Below are 17,925 nucleotides of genomic sequence, written 5' to 3' on the forward strand. Positions count from 1 at the left end.
TGAGGCACCTGCTCTTTCTACAAAGAAAAGAAAGCTGTTTCCTTTTATTCTGAGCTTTTCTTTGAGGGAAGAGGGGGTTTCCTTTAAAGTACTGCACCCCCATTCCACACGTAGAGGAGAAGTCTACATCCTGAGTGTTTGCTTGGCAACCAGAAGCTTTTCACTGCCATTTATTTCTACCTCTACCTAACTCACTCAGTGGTCATATTTACAAAATGACCAAAGCATGTTTTAATTTCTTTCCTGCTTATTTCCAAAAAGGAACTCTTTGGAGGTGGCTTAACACATCCCTATGAAAGCAAATTCCATTGGTTCTTTGAAAGTTGATGGTTGCTGTGGTCATGGTTCATCTGAGGTTGGAAGTTCAACAGTCCTTGCTTCCCTCCCTTTCTTCCCTCCCCATCACCCCCAATCTGGGGGGAAAAGAGTACTCATCTTCAGGACTCACCTTCTCTATGAAACATATTCTATTACTTTTTCTCCCTGCTCACCTAGAATTGCCAGATAAGATACAGGACTCCCAATTAAATGTGAATTTCACATAAATGGTGAATAATGTTTTAGTAAAGTATGTCTCAAAAACTGCCTGGGACTTCCACTAAAAAAGCATTTGTTGTTTATCTGAAATTCACATTTAACTGGGGATCCTGTATTTTTACATGCTAAATCTGGCAAGTGGAGCAAGGTTTACTTTCTGTAACACTGATCAATTCTTCTCTTATCTCCCTTCTCTGATAGTATGGGCAAAGCTCTCAGCACCGTGTCTAGCACAGAGATAGCACTGTTAATAGTTTTTGTTATCACTGTATTCTGCAGGTACTTTTGCCATAGTCCTTGTAACACTTTAACACTTTATTACTCTTGTGTGGTTTGACTTTGACTCCCTATCATCTGTAAATCTCATGTTGGCAAGAGCCGTGTTTCTATACCTTAGCAACTGGGCATTGTTGGTATTTAATAAATGTCGAATGAAAAAGAGAAGGAAGGAAAGACACTTGCGCAATAGATAGCTGATATAAGAAATAGTCTAAAGAGAATAATATAAACACATATCAAATAAATTGTGTTTTTTAGTCAGTTTTGGCGTCTGACAGTCTTGGGTCTAAAATCATAGGTCCACCACTTACTACCCATGTGACCTGGGACACAGCTCTTTGTCATCTTCTAGATGCAAGTTCCTTATCTGTGAAGTGGGGACAATGTGTTCTTCCAGGACTATGAGATTGTTCTTGCCTAGGCCACATAGAGAAAGATCAGTTCCGGTGGCCTTGGCAGTGACCTGGGGGCTTCCTCATGTGTGGCACTTTACCTGCCTTTGGTCAATTCACTACATTTATACAGTGTGAGGTGGAAGCAGACTGCTGCTTAGAAGGTCGTTTCCTGGAAAATAAAACCTACCTTGTAAGGCACATTTACCTTTACCCATTTTAGGAATCTTTGTAGATTCTATACTTTTCTTACTTACTTACTTACTTACTTACTTACTTACTTACTTATTATTTGTGTTTATTCATGAGAGACACACAGAGAGAGGCAGAGACACAGGCGGAGGGAGAAGCAGGCTCCCTGTGGGGAAGATGATGCAGGACTCGATCCCCGGACCATGGGATCATGACCTCAGCCAAAGGCCGACGCTCAACTACTGAGCCACCCAGCTGCCCCTATGATTTTCATTTTATAAAGAAAATTTAGTAACTAGTAGAGCCATGGTTGGACTCCACATCCCACTTTTTTCCACTTTGCTATAGGAGCACTGCCAAAGGAGAGAGGGGAAGTGAAATTTGGGGGCATCAATGAGATCCCCAAAATTATATCCCTAGTTAGAAGTTTCACCAGTTAATCAGTTAGGATATAGGTTCTGCTGCTAAAACCCACAATATCAGTGGCTTAAATAAAACAAATTTATATTCTGATGAAGAATCAAACCAAGCATAAGCAGTAGAAGGTGATATGGTGGCTCCATTGTGTCAATAACCAAGACTCTTTCTTGTTGCTCTGTCATCCTACATATGTGGCTGTTTGTCCCAGCTCCAGGCACTGGGTCCACACTTAAGTCAGTAAATGGTGAGAATGGAGAGCATTAGACTTCCTTTCAAAGGAGGACAAGACCCAAAAGTTGTCCATATCACTTCCACGTACACCCTATTGACCATACCCAACTGCAAGGGAAGATGCAAAATATAGTCTTTGCTTTGAGCAGTTATGTGCTCAGCTATTAAAGTAAAATAAAAAGGGAAGGATGGTTATTGGGAGCTTAGGTGTCTTATTTTGAAGCTAAATTGATAATCCATTGCACTCCCATTCTAGATATGTTACAATCCCTTTAGTTACCAATAGAGTAAATGGGTCTATTTATTTCAACATTAAACATTAATATCCTTGACTGTAAGAATTCTTGGATTCCCCTTTTATCACACTTTTACTGTCTTTTATTTTCTATCTCATTGTCAGACTATCCATTGCCATTTTCCTCTCCCATGCCTGCCTGGTCCTTCCCCTTTTTTTGCACTTATATATGTTTGACACATGTACTTTTTTTTTTCTAGATAGAATTATATGTAATGCAAAAGGAAACCGGTTTGAGTGAAGGCTAAGTTATCACAACTTTGGTGCCAAGTCCATGTTGGCTAATCATTAGTGCTTCTTGCTTACTTCCTGGTTCTCAGTTATATTAGAATAGCTGGGATTGCTAAGTAAGCAAGGAGTGTCTGTATTACAAGAAGAGAGGAAATGCAAGGAGACCAGTGATGAGGGAAAATGAAGCAATCAGAAAACAGCACAGATCTAGGGAATTTTGCCAAAATAAAAAAAAAAAAGTACTTAAGAATAGAAAGATGAGGCAGATAGGAAATATAGCAGGAACAAGTATGGGAAAGGCTGACAAATATCCAGAGTTCAAAAGCAGTTTTCTTAAACTTTAAAAAGTAATTATAGTTCTTGAATGTGGATGTCTGGAATGACCCTTGCTACTAGGTTTTGTTCTAATTTGAAGCACAATCTGGGGGCGGGGAAGGGTCTCTAGTTTGTTAAGACTGTGGTTTAATTCACGTTGGGGAACTCAGGATCTGGAGCTAGTGCGCAGTTCATCATCCTGCAAGCTGAAAAGAAGGCCATTGAGATTCTGGTCACCCAGGACTCTGGCGAGGAATAATCGGGGAGCTGAATGCTGGTCTTCGCGCAGGCCATTCTAATCACTGATCCTCTTTGTAACGGTCAATTTACATGTTAGAAGATCTAAAAGGCAGGAAGCATAGAAATGGGCTTTGAATTTTCTTCCTTAGAGTTTGTTTCCAATTAATCTTTTTGAGACAAGAATTGCAATCCACCACAAACTGTTTTGAAGCTTTCAAGAGCAGGTTTTGGTGCTTTGGACAAGATGCTAACATATTAAAAAGGAGGAAAACAACTTAGGGATGGTTGGATATCCCCCCTCCCAAATATGAAAACCCCTTCTCCATATCTATAAAAGGGTAGTACAGAAATTTCATTTATGGTGGACTTTGGGCAGCTTTCTTAGAATCACAAGGCTGGAGAGGACTGCTCAGACTTTTTAGAAATGACAACACCTAGGCCCAGAGAGGCCAAGCCATTCTCAGAAAATTGTTCAGCAAATGAGTGGTAGAGCAGGAACTGAAACTCTGTCTCCTAATCCTTTACTATGCCATACCGCCACTCTCAGAATTTATCCAATGAAGAGAAAAGGGTGGCATCCTAAGCCTAATTAGTTTCTCTGGAATTTACTTAAAAAGCCTACATTTTATAGGACTGGAAAGGTTTTGTGTTCAAAGAGAAACAGTGCAACCCAGAGAAGCTGCCCTTGATCCTACGTGGAGGTGGTTGGCTATGATCTTAAAGGCAATAACAGGACATTTCCTGCCCCAGAGTCTTTCCTACCTTTCTTGCCCCTGGCCTAAAAACTCTCCCATTATTATTTCCTGAAGCAAAGGTATTTAACAGATGGTAGTTTTCTCCTTCACACTGCAGTTAAAATGCAAACATTAACTGGGAAGAAAATCTCCTATAAAAAGGAAAAAAAAAAAAAAAAGAAAACCTCCCATAATTATCAGCTATTCACCATCTGTGGGCTCAACCTTTTTTGGGGTCATAGACATACCTCAGAATCTGATGAAGTCTGTGGCTCTTTTTCCCAGAAAATGCACAAGCAAAATTGTAGTATCTTAGGGTCTTCCCTGCTCTCTAAAGCCCGTCTTTAGAACCAGGTAAAGGACCTCTGTTTTTAAGTAAATTAGCTTGTCCTAATAGCTGGCTGGTTTTAACAAGCAGAGCCTAAAGGGCATGGAACTAAATTTCCATGGGAGAAAAGAGCCCAAAAAGAGCTTCCCTGAAGGAGTGAGAAGCCAAGATAGAGTTCTGGGCAAGCTGAAGGGAAGGGGACAAAGGAGAAGAATCAAAAGAGAAGGGTTCTCAGGGAAGCTTGGAGGGAAGCCAAAGATAAACTTTTCAACTTCATTGCCTCGTCTAGGGTTAGCATAATTATGATTTTCAGACTTATTTAACTTACTTAGCTGACCTCTGTAATTATTCTAAAGTCACACATCTTCCTGGAATCCTTCCCCAGTACACACTGACTCTCAAAGGCAGCCCTGTGCTAGTGAATAAGATATCTAGCTGAGAGCCGGGTCCTTGTTTCCTGGCATTTGGCCATTTTAGGCTGCTCATGGATCTTTTGGATCCCTAAAAGAGGTGGGAAGTTCCTTGCAATAAGCTATGGGGAGATGATACATCACCAAAACCCAGACATATCTTGGCAAGCTCACCAGGTGGTGATGTATTGATAAACATCAAAAGAAGTCATGAATTCCAGGAAAGAAAGTGATTTAGAGTAACTCCAGTGAGACAGATTTCTCTTTTTAAGACAGAAGGATAAAGAAGCTGTGGTCTATATATACAATGGAATATTACTTAGCCATTAGAAACGACAAATACCCACCATTTGCTTCTATGTGTATGGAATTGGAGGATATTATGCTGAGTGAAGTAAGTCAATCGGAGAAGAACAATTATATGGTTTTACTCATACGGAGAATATAAAAAATAGTGAAAGGGTTTAAAGGGCAAAGGAGGAAAACTGAGTAGGAAAAATCAGAGAGGTTGACAAAACATGAGAGACTCCTAACTCTGGGAAATGAAAAGGGGTAGTGGGGTGACTAGGTGATGGGCACTGAGGGGGACACTTGAAGGGAGGAACGCTGGGTATTATAATATATGTTGGCAAATTGAATTCCAATAAAAAATATACAACCCTCCCCCCCCCAGAAGGTGATTTGTATTGCTCAGCAGGATATGGTTGAGAAATGTGTTCAGGCTACTCTGAGCAGTGGGAAGCCACAGGGAGGGACCTAACCTGCCAGGACATATATGTGCCCCAGAGTCCCTAGCTGTTCCAAAGAAGTGAGTGTGGGATGAAGCTGGGGTGCTAAGCAGCCATTTCAAAAATTGTGAAAATTTGCAGCAAGTCATGGGCCACTTATCAGGACTTCATGCATGCCATTCAATAGGCAGGTTTCTCACAGACTGTGAATCCTTATGGGAAGATAGGGAGAATATGGGAATCCTGGTTAAAAGCAGCTGGGAGGGGATCCCTGGGTGGCGCAGCGGTTTGGCGCCTGCCTTTGGCCCAGGGCGCGATCCTGGAGACCCGGGATTGAATCCCACGTTGGGCTCCCGGTGTATGGAGCCTGCTTCTCCCTCTGCCTGTGTCTCTGCCTCTCTCTCTCTCTCTGTATGACTATCATAAATAAATAAATAAAAGCAGCTGGGATATAGGACCAGCTGCTGAATCCAGGTGACTGACTGTATCCAGGCAGGATTGTCTAAGAGAATTTATGTTCTATCTGTGCAGCCCAATAGGTGGCCAACAGCCTCATGTGGCTATTGGTATTTGAGATGTAGCTAGTGCAACCAAGAAGGACAGAATCTATTTTCACAAAGTGATCCTTCCTGTAAGGACATAGTTGAGACAGGCCATTGCTCCCATAATGACATGGAGACAAAAGTAGATAAAGTTAAAAAAATATTTAAAAAGACATTAGAGAACTGTTGACAGGAATAATCCAAGGGAATCAAATTCCAGAAAGGGACGAGTCCTTCATAGATAAGAAGAGATTGGGGCGGGGTGGGGGGCATTGAGACACATTTGGAAATCGGTGTATGGTAGGAGGAACATCAGATGGCCATGCACAGAGGAGCTCTGCAGAGCCAGGAAAAGTTCCCCAGAATCTGCATGCAGATAATTCTATAACACCTGAAAAAACATATCTCACTCTAGGGGACACTTGCAGAGGTCACAATCATTGTTAAAGACCTGTGTTCTTCTTAAGGAACATAGAAGGGATATATCTTCTAATGAGTAACATTTCAAGGTCAATGAAATACAGCAGTGGTCATGACTTTTTTTCTCTCTAAGAAAGAAATTGGGAGTTGAGATCAGGAAATTTGAAAAATCCAACTAAGGCTTTTCTTTTATTTCTTGAGACAAAGCTTTGATAAAACAGTTTGATAAATTTTGTGGCACAAATACAATGGAATATAAAATAGCCACCAAAATTCACATTAGAGTATTTTTACGGCCTAATTATTTATGATAAATATTTATGATAAAATGTTAAATGAAAATATAACACAAAATAGGGCTGTTCCTTGAGTAAAGTTATGTAAAAAAATTATATACACATGGAAGGCAATCTGGAAAAATATACCAAACATTATCAGAGGGGCAGAATGATTTCAATGCAGTCATATCTGTGTGTGTGTGTGTGTGTGTGTGTGTGTACATGCTACATATGGACGTATACATATGTATATTATACATGTTATGTTTTAGTATAATCTTCTTTGAAAAAATTGTAAATTGCAATCAGACATTGAAGGGCACAGCAGGCGGTGTGCAAGGCATGGTCCTGTGCTGGCCTCCACCAGGAGGACCCCCATCAGCACTTTGAATGAGCTTAGCTGGACCATGGGTAGGAGACTACATAATTCTTTCATTTGTCACCTATGATCATTGGTCAAGACCTATGAAAAAAGAGTATGTGCCCAGTCTCTGACCCAACATCCCAAAGGCATGCAAGCTAGCCGACCTCACTAGAAGACAGCAGAAGATAGGTAGAGGGCTTGTCACTGGTTGAGGACCTCATGGTGAAGACAACACTCTCAGCAGAGAAAAGTGTCCCTAGTGTCATAGCAGGGTAACATTGTAGCTTTGCCTTTATCCATCCAAGTCAAACTGAGAGAGAAGAAAGCACGTAAGTTAGCTAAAGCAACACTCAATAGCATCAACCATAAATGACAAATAATTACCAGGCACGTATTTTGTGTCAGACACTTTCAAGGCACTGGATCATTCCATAACTGATCAGTGTTCTGTGGTCCTCTTCTTCCAGGATCAGAATACTACCATCTGTTGTAATTCCTACTTATCTTCCTGCCATGTCATTACAATGCCCACCACATGGGGGGCAATCAAGAAATATTTTTGAGTGACTAAATAGCTCCATTAATAATTTATTAATGTGGCTGGCCTTGGATATCTCTCAATGTCTAAGTGGAGGGCAGTGCTACCTCCTCACCATGATACTGCCCCTGCTTCCCGGGCTCTGCCTCAGAAGACACTGGGGGTGCTGCCTGAGAAGATGAGGCTTCTGGATCAGAGCTCTTTTTCCCTGTCCACTGGGAAAATCTGTTGTGCCGAGGGTAGTACTTCCCTCCTTACTCCTTTTCTGGCAAAGTTAACACAGAAATTTTTGTTTGGATGTTGGTATTCTATAGTTTCAAACACAAGAATCAAGCAGGTCTCCTATACTTTCATGTGGCCATCAATAGAGCTTTTCAAAAATATTCCTGTTTTGTTGCTGTTATTGTTAAGATATTAGGGATGTTTTTGTAGCATAATCTAACACATCCAGACACATATATATGTATTTATGTACAGATACACATATGCACTATTTTTGCATGTATGGATATTATATATATTAATGTACGTGTGTATATAAGATATACGTATACACTGTGTGTGTGTATATATGTATGTATATACACTATTTGCTATCAACTAGTAAATTTTTTTACTAAAATTTTTTTAAATAATTTTTTTCTTACTATCAACTGAATCTAAACTATCCTTTTTGCCTGATCGTTATTTACCTCTGCTTAGATACAAATGTCACCAAAAGGATCAGACTCTCCTTCTGACAGGAACAATAACATGTGCCTACACAGATTTCTCATCAACTAACATTACATCACACATTTAGCTCATCTTAGGGCTCACCATAGCCTTTCAGAACTCAAAGGCAGTTATAGCTTTTGTGCTTATTTGCATTTCTTTTGCACCCTCCAGTAATAGACTCTTAAGATTCGTGTGAATTCCAATGGTGTTGGGAAAACTGGACAGCCACATGCAGAAGATTGAAACTGGACCATTTTTTTTTTACACCATACACAAAAATAGGTGCAAAATGTATGAAAGACCTAAATGTGAGACAGGCATTCATCAAAATCTTAGAGAAGAACACAGGCAGCAACCTCTTCGACCTTGGCCACAGCAACTTTTTCCTAGACACGTCTCCAAAAGCAAGGCAGATAAAGGCAAAAATGAACTATTGGGACTTTATGAAGATAAAAAAGCCTTTGCACAGCAAAGGAAATAGTCGACGAAACCAAAAGACGACCAACAGAATGGGAGAAATGGGAGAAGATATTTGCAAATGTTTTATCAGATGAAGGGCTAGTGTCCAAAATCTGTAAAGAACTTATCAAATTCAACACCCAAAGACCAAATAATACAATCAAGAAATGGGCAGACGACATGAACAGACATTTCTCCAAAGAAAACATATAAATGGCCAATTGACACCTGAAAAAAACACTCCATGTCACTCGGCATCAGGGAAATACAATTCAAAATCACAATGAGAAACCACTATCCGTGCTCGCTTCAGCAGCACATATACTAAAAAAGAAAGAGAGAAACCACCACCTACAAGTCAGAATGGCTAAAATTAACAAGTCAGGAAATGACAGATATTAGTAAGGATGCAGAGAAAGGGGAACCTTCTTACACTGTTGGTGGGAATGCAAGCTAGTGTAGTCACTCTGGAAAACAGTATGGAGGCTCCTCAGGAAGTTGAAAATAGAGCTACCCTACAATCCAGCAAATGCAGTACTAAGTATATACCCCAAAGATGCAAATGTAATGATCCAAAGGGGCACCCGCACCCCAATGTTTATAGCAGCAATGTCCAATATAACCAAACTATGGAAAGAGCCCATATGTCCATCGACAGATGAATGGATAAAGAAGATGTGGTATATATACAATGGAATATTACTCAGCCATCAAAAATGAAATCTTGCCATTTGCAATGACATGGATGGAACTAGAGGGTAAATAAGTCAGAGAAAAACCATTATTATATGATCTCACTCAATTATGGAATTTAAGAAACAAAACAGAGGATCATAGAGGAAGGGTGGGAAAAGTAAAACAAGATGAAATCAAAGAGGGAGACATATCATAAGAGACTCTTAATCATAGGAAACAAACTGAGGGTTGCTAAAGGGGAGGGGGGCCATCACTAGGTGATGGACATGAAGGAGGGCACATGACATAATATGCACTGGATGTTATAGAAGATTGACAAATCACTGAACTCTACCTTTGAAACTAATAATACACCATATGTTAATTAATTGAATTTAAATAAAAAAAATTAAAGTTTAAAAAAGAATGGGACTACTACAAAAAAAAAAAAGATTCATGTGAATTCCATTCCCTGATTTCTCTTCCTTTTCCTTCCTGGTCTTAAAACATTAGGAGAGCAGTCAATTGGTATGTTCCAATTTACGTGTACAGTTAATTATCAAGTATGAGAGGAAGTATGGGTTACCCCATACACAATGAAATATTATTCAGTCTTCAAAAAAGAGGGAAGTTCTGCTATTTGTGACCACGTGAATGAACCTGGAGGACTTATGCTAAGTGACATAAGCCAGACACAGAAAAACAAATATTGCAATCTCTCTTTTATGTGGAATCTAAAAAATCTCATTGAACCCATAAAAGAAGGGGGTAGAATTGTGGTTGCCAGGGGCTGGAGGGGAGGGCAAGAACTACTCTGCATATAAGGGCAAAATCCCTGGAATTGGCAGAGAAGCAAGAAACAAGGAATTTGGGGCACTGACCAGCTGGAGAGGAGCCACCATACCAGCTCCAACTTCTATGTGACAGAAAAATGAATTTTTATCTAGTGTAAACATTATTATTTTGGGTCTCCATTATAAGCATCTGATTCTGTCCTAACTAAGAGGTCTTAAAAGTGAGGTATAAGCTCCCGACAAATATCCTCCACTAGATGGAAAGATTCATAGTTTTAAGATAATCAATTTCTGGATGCTCAGAATGTCCTAACAATAACAATTGTCCTAACAGTTGCTCAAATCAAGCAATTAACTATGTTCCAGCACTTAATGCTAATTCATTTAACATACTCACTCCTATTTTTTCCTAAAATTAATCTGTCTTAAAACATGCTGTGGCTGAAGCTGGTTCCCTTTCTCACTACCCTCCCACAAATGCCCTTCTTTTGCTTTATGGAAGAGATGCAACTGTCCATTCCAAATCTTACAATGAGGCTTTGCCCTTGAGTGGTGTTTTGCTACATTTTTCTCATCATGGTCTCTTAAGGAGAATTTTAGATGTTTTTTCCCAATCATTCCCATTACAAAATTTTAATTCTACAGATGTATTCCGTATATATGTTCATGTACTGTATGCATATTTGTACTTTGTACATAAAAAGAGTAAGATTTTTTATTCCTCAGGAACCAATTTTTGCCCCCATCAAGAAGGCATGTTCTAGAATATAAAAACCTGTAGGCCACCAAGGGACTATTTGAAATACTGGTGTTCATGTGAGAAATTAAATGAGCATGATTGCACATTGAATCTTTTGCAACTCATATAATTTCTGATTCTTCACTTCAAAAAAATTCGAGAATGTAACAAGTTGTCAGCTGATAAACCATTATTAGCTCAGAAAGAGTTCAAAGGATTGAATGACATTACCATAACAAGATCCCTTCCATTTCTATATAATTATTATTATTATTATTTTCTATATAATTATTTATATGAGTAAGATTTATCAGGACTTTCACATATAAAAATGGAATACAGTAATATAATTGGGCTAAATGCTGACTCATTCTAACATTAACTATTGTCTATCAACAGAAATGATGAGAATAGGAGTTATCCTATTTACTTGGAGCTGCACTATCAATAAAATTCATTTTTTATATTTAATGATTTGTAATATATTTATGTTGGTTTTCCCCAAATGACTAAATTTATAAGACATCTTTCAACTCTTAGATCCTTTTGGTCATAGGAAATTATAAAGAGCACATTAAGTGCTAGACTTTACATATATCTATATATCTACATCTAAACATATCTCTATCTCAGCACGCCTGGGTGGCTCAGTTGGTTAAGCATCTGCCTTCAGCCCAGGTCATGATATCAGGGCCCTGGGATCAAGCCCCACATCGGGCTCCTTATGGAGTGAGGAATCTGCCTCTCCCTTTCCCTCTGCCCCTCCCCCTACTCCTTCTCTCTCTCTCTCTCTCTCTCTCTCTCTTTCTCTCATTCTCTCTCACTCTCTTATAAATAAAATCTTTTAAAAATTAAAAAATAAATATATCTCTATCTGTAGGTATATTTATATATAGTAGAGGAAGTATGATGGAAGGGTTAATAAGAATAAAAATAAAAAGAATAAAGAATAAAAATATAATAGGATAAAAGTGTATGGAGGAAGTCAGATGGAAATAGGAGTCCAAAAGGAAAATGAAGTGTTATAAAATTTATGATTATTTATTTTTTAAAAGATTTTATTTATTTACTCATGAGAGACACATAGAGGCAGACACAGGCTGAGGGAGAAGAAGACTCTCTTTGGGGGGCCTGATGCAGGACTCGATCCCAGGACCCCAGGATCAGGACCTGAGCCAAAGGTAGACACTCAACCACTGAGCCACCCAGGTGCCCCCAAAGTTTCTGATTATTAAGGAAGGACTTGTTCATGTATAGTTTATATAAATGAATGGATGATGATGAGTACCAAATTGTAATACCTTCTAGATTCCCTTTAGTACATTTAAAGAGTCACATAATTGTTCAATTAAAAATGTCGAAATACACAATATGCCAGAAAGTACATATTTTGCACGATTTAAACTCATGATGAAAAAGGCTAGATGTCTACTTAGAAATGAGTGAGGTTGCTTTAAAGCTTATTTTGAGGGATGCTAAGCAAAAAAGGTTGAGGATTTATTGTATCCTATTACATAAGATTCGAGTCTGACCAGCAACTCTGGTGATGATACCAAACTACCAAAGGAGGAGTAGAAGATGTCCCTATCCCAATTCTGGTTGCTAATTCTAGCAACTGAGAGTGAGCCTGAGCGTACACATGAGGCAGGAAATGGCCCTCTGCATGAGGGGTGCGAGGGAGCAGAGTCTGGGAAGTTAGGCACAACTTCTGAGTCTGGCCATTTGGCACAATGTCTACTTCTTCCTCCTTCCTTGCTGCCTGGGGTCAAGTGGTGAACAATAGCTGAAAGCGACAGACCTCAGCCTTCTCCGTGCTCTGAAGCTCTCTCTAGCCATCAGGTGGTCTCCAACAGCCAGCTGGCTGCATATCCCTAAGTTTCCTGGGATTCCCTTCCCCTACTCTAGCTGTTTTCAGCTCTTACTACACTGACCTTCTCTTTCTTCAAAAATGTGGTCCACCTGTCTTGAATCATCTGGAGTCCCAGATGTAGGGGTTTTGGTCTCACAAGAGACCTATTGTATTGGCATCCCTGCGGGTGAGACCAGGGATTCCACATGATTAATTCTTCAGTGTAAGATTAACTTCTTTGCCTCAGCTCCCTTTGTCCAGCAAATGATGGCAAGTTTCTTTGCTTAGGACAGGAACTTGAGGTTGAGGGTTTGGATTTAAAACACTAGCAAATGGAGACATGGATCCAAATGGATTTCAGCCTGTTTTATTCTTGGACGACTAGCAGATACTGGGGACTTCTTGGCTTTAACCTGAAAGAGCAGGAAGAAAAGAATAATGTTCAGAGCAAGATAAAATGCATTAAAAAAAAAAAAAAAGAGGAACAGGAAAATCACAAAGCAAGCTGTCTTCTAATCTGATTCTTAGGACCATGACATTGGACCAATGTGTAGCACTGACAAAAGAGCAGATGGTTTCCAGCACTGTACCTAACGCAGAGTTGGATGCCATCCCAGTCCTGGAAGTTTGAACTAGACCAACACAATTATATGCAGGGGCCAAGAATGGGTGCTCTGTTAGGGGGAAGCTTAGGAAGGAACCGGGTGCTTTGGGGTCTGTATTTAGCAGAGTCAGATTCAAAGCCAGTTGATTCTGTGAGGGAGCCTTAAAGAAAAGCCCCATGAAGAACAGAGCTGGGCAGATGGATCCCTTTGATAGTGTAGAAAGGGATTCACGGAAAGAGTCTGATAAAATGGAATGGGAGCAAACTTAGAATCTTTCTCCAGTATTCTACTTTTAAAATCCAGCAACTGTCTCTGAGTTAGTGTTCAGATTCTCTGCTCAGCTACTTAGGCCAGTTTTGAAATGTAGGCCACAATCCTTGGTTTCTCCTCGGTTTACTACTTGGTGCCTTGTGGCGTTGGCCATTAGGGCAATGTTTTCAATTATTTAAAATAATTCGGGCAATTCAAAAATGTTTGCTTTGTGCCAGACCCAACAAGTTTGGCTTCCTTCTTCTAGCACAGAAGACTCAACTCTTTGTGTTACTACTGAGAAGGGAAAAATCAATCCCATTAGGAGCCCTATAAGAATGGGATAGAAAATTAGAGGAATTAAAAAAAATTCCTTTCTGCCATGTTGTTCTAGCCTTGAAGGGGGTGGTATTCTTAGAAATCACCATCTGTCTGGACTACAGAGGAGTTTTAAACTTTTTTGGAGAATTTCATTGCTTCTTCGATTTCACAACACTCCCTTCTCTATCACCACCTTGTTTTGGTAATAATTCAGTGAATTAAAATAGTTTGTTTTGGGAAATCAGGGAAGAGTTTTGTCATGCTTCTGGGGGTAAAATGGAAACCCTTGTGATTGATAGAACAAATAATGAGAATTGCTACTCTTAGACTAGAAATATCTGAGAGTGGTCTACAAGGGTTCTGAGAGTCTTCAACCTTGGACCTTTGTAAGGTAATACTTTGGTTTCTAGCACAAATAAACAATTTATTTCTAGTCTTTTTTTTTTTTTTTTTGGATCTTGCTTGCATAGACAACATTCTTTCCGTGTAGTATATTTACTTAAGAATTGTTTTATCCCACCAAAGTAAATGGGTAGACACAGATATCTGCAGCAATGTTTTATTTTTTTATTTTTTGTTTGCTATTCAAGTCATTCCCTTACTCACTTTAAGAAAAGAACACGCATTTTTTTCTTACCTATTTGTCCTTTCCAGTCTAAATCAGTTTTGCCTTATTAGATCATGGATTCATTTACTCAGTTGACAAATGCATATGGAGCACTTATTATGTTCTCAGAAATGGTCTAGGCCTAGGATAGAGGCAGATGTGTTTCCAACTCTCCAGAAGCTCCATTACACTGGAATTCTCAACATGTTTCTCTCAGGACCTCTATACAGACCTCCAGGGGGGATGACATTCTCTTGCTTCTGTGTCATCAAGGCCTGGTGGGGGCACATCTTGGCCTGCACTTTTTTATTCTGGCTATTTTTGCAAGGACCAGAGGCAGTGCACTTTGGCCCTTTCCTTTCTCTACCAGGGAAGAGGCTAGGGGCATCCCTCATGGTCTTTTTATTACCTGACTCACAGGGAGGCCACAGAAGTGTACTCCTGGAATGCTTGGAAGCTGATAAAGTACCTTACATAAACAGAAGAAATCATAGTTACATACCTAGAGGAGATGGAGATGTCTGACTACAGCCAAGTAGATAAATACGTCCTTGGGTATTTCCCTGCAATCCTGGGGATTATTGAACAAATCTCCCTTCGTGAGAGCGGCTGTAAATCAAATAACATAAGGCCTTCATGACACAAAGGAGATAACTCTGCATTACCGAATGGATTTGAAAACATTCAGGCTCAGCTTGCCATATGAGAAGCTTCAGATAGTCAGCCTGGTGCCACATGTTTGTGGGTCTGCTGGTTTCAGACTCCTCACCCTCATGGGGTTCTCCTCTCCCAGCCACGATGGAAAAGACTCACTTGGCTGACTTGATGAATGTGTTTCCTTTTTCAGGTGTGGAGAGTTGAGTCAGTTATGATGTTCAGCTCCTTGTACGCTTCTATCAGTGTCAGTACACTGTTCCTTTCATTGGTTTGGTATTTGCTTTCTCCTCATGTCCCCATTCTCTACTCCCGCTCCTCTTCTTCTGTATGTGTCTTTACAAATTGTACAGTGCTTGGTCTGCATGTATTTTCCCCAGCTTTTAGTTATGGCCAAATTCAAACATAGTGAAAAGTTGAAAGGACATGTACACTCCTCTACCTGCCACCTAGAATCAAACATTTCCTAACATTTTGTTTGTTTAACTCTTATATAAGTGTTTGAAAGTAAGTTGTAGTTACTGTAAGTCACCCTTAAACGCTTCAGCATGCTTCTTCTAAATATAAGGCCATTCTCCTACAGAGAAAAAATAATTCACACCTATGAATGTTAATGGTGACTATATAATTTAATATCCAGTCTATATTCAAATTTCCCTAATTACTAAAAATGTTTTTATAGTTTTTTAAATCAGAATTTGATCAAGGTTTACATACGGTGTCTGATTAAATCTTTTTCACTTCTTCTATTTGGAATGTCCTCTCTCTTTTAAAAATAACATGGACTTTTTGAAGAGATGTGTTCATTTGTCTTGCATTCAAAAGGACATTCAGAATGTCCTCCATTCTGAATTTGTCTGATTGTTTTTTCAAGGCATTTGATTTAGTTTCTTTATGCTTTGCATTTCTTGTCAATTGGAAGTTGGAGCTAAAGACTGGATTAACTTCAGGCTAAATTTCTGGCAAGCAAACCTCATAGGTGATTTTGTGTGCTTAATTAATACCACATCCTATCAAGAGGCTCATACTCTCAAAGCAGTCACTTGTCTGATTATAATATTAAATTTGATCTCTTGGTTAATGTGATGATGACCAGATCTTTGCATTGTAAAAGTACAGTTTACCCTTTGCAAATTAACAAGAAATACATGGGGATGATACTTTGGTGCACTTGCACATCCTGGTCTCCAATAACCTCTCTCTTGATAATGTTAGTGTCCACCAGTGATTCTTGTTTGAATAAATTATCTTATTGGCAGTTGCAGAATTGTGATATTCTACTACTTTCTGTACTTATTAGCCAGAATTATTCTACAAAGCAGAGCTTTTCTTCACTGACTATGGAAAAACCCATGTATACTACTTCATAAAAAGGTAGAGTAAGATACTTAATTATTTCCCTGTAACAACCAGTTCTTGGAGCAATTGGATAATGTAATAGTCACCTCCAAAGATGAAAAATGAGATTTTTCCTCTTTCTATTTCACTTCATAATTTGTATGTCAGTATAAACCTATTTATAGGGTATTATTTATTCAAGATTTTATAATCAATTATAGTCAATTTTCTTCTTACTACTTAAATCTTATGTTTCCTGCCAGGACCCTGATTAATAGACAGTATATCCTGGACACCACTCTACATTACTACATAGAAATCATCTTCATTCCTTTATATGGCTGCATAGCACTCTGTTTTATGGATAGACCATAGTTGGCTCACTCTTTATGGATCAATAAAGACATCTTTTATGTCTTTATTGATCCACTCTTTATGGATCAATCTGACATCTCAGCCCTCCACCCCAGGAGTCAGTATGATTAGAATCACTTGCTTTATTTGTTTTCTTTTCTAGTGGGTGACATTGAGCAGTGGAGCTCACTTAACCTTTCTGTGCTTCAGGTTTCTCATCTATAAAACAGAGATAATAATAATACTACTAATAATAATCAATACTGATAATAATAATAATAATAATAATAATAATAACACCTGGTTGGCTCAGTCAATTAGGCATCTGCCTTTGGCTCAGGTCATGATCTCAGGGTCCTGGAATCGATCCCTGCGTTGGACTCCCTGCTCAGCCAGGGGTCTGCTTCTCCCTCTCCCCTCCCCCTGCTTGTGTTCTCTTTCTCTCTCTATCTCAAAGAAATAAAAATCTTAAAAAAAATAATGGTACTGACCAATAGGGTTGTAATGGAGATTAAATGAGTTAATATATGTAGAGCTCTCAGAATAGTGCCTAATGTATATTAAGTACTCAATAACTCTTAGCTATCATGATAGCAATTATGATAATATAATATTTGTCAATTATTATGACTATTATAATCATGTATTCTCATCTTCTGCTTGTTCCAAGCCCCTGAGCAGTGTAAAGATGAGCAGAAACTGGGGCATGTGGGTGGCTCAGTGGTTGAACATCTGCCTTCAGCACAGGTCCTGATCCCAGGGTCCTGGGATCAAGTTCTGTATCATGCTCCCCACAGGGAGCCTGTTTCTCTCTCAGCCTATGTCTCTGCCTCTCTTCGGTGTCTCTCATGAATAAATAAATAAAAACTTAAAAAAAAAATGGGCAGAAACTTTTAAGAGGAGCAGTGTGGTTTAAAGAAAATAGCACCAGGCTTGCAACCCTGAGGTATGGATTCTGGTCCCTGATTTATTTCTAACCACGTGGGCAGTCCTGGAGTAGTCCTCAAACTCTCCTGATGTTATCTGTATAAAGAGGGACCTAGAGAGAGGAGCTTAATTCTTTCCCTGTTCTCTGGTCTGTGTATTTTCC

The sequence above is a fragment of the Canis aureus genome, chromosome 4, assembly GCF_053574225.1.
Source record: "Canis aureus isolate CA01 chromosome 4, VMU_Caureus_v.1.0, whole genome shotgun sequence".
Taxonomy (NCBI): domain Eukaryota; kingdom Metazoa; phylum Chordata; class Mammalia; order Carnivora; family Canidae; genus Canis; species Canis aureus.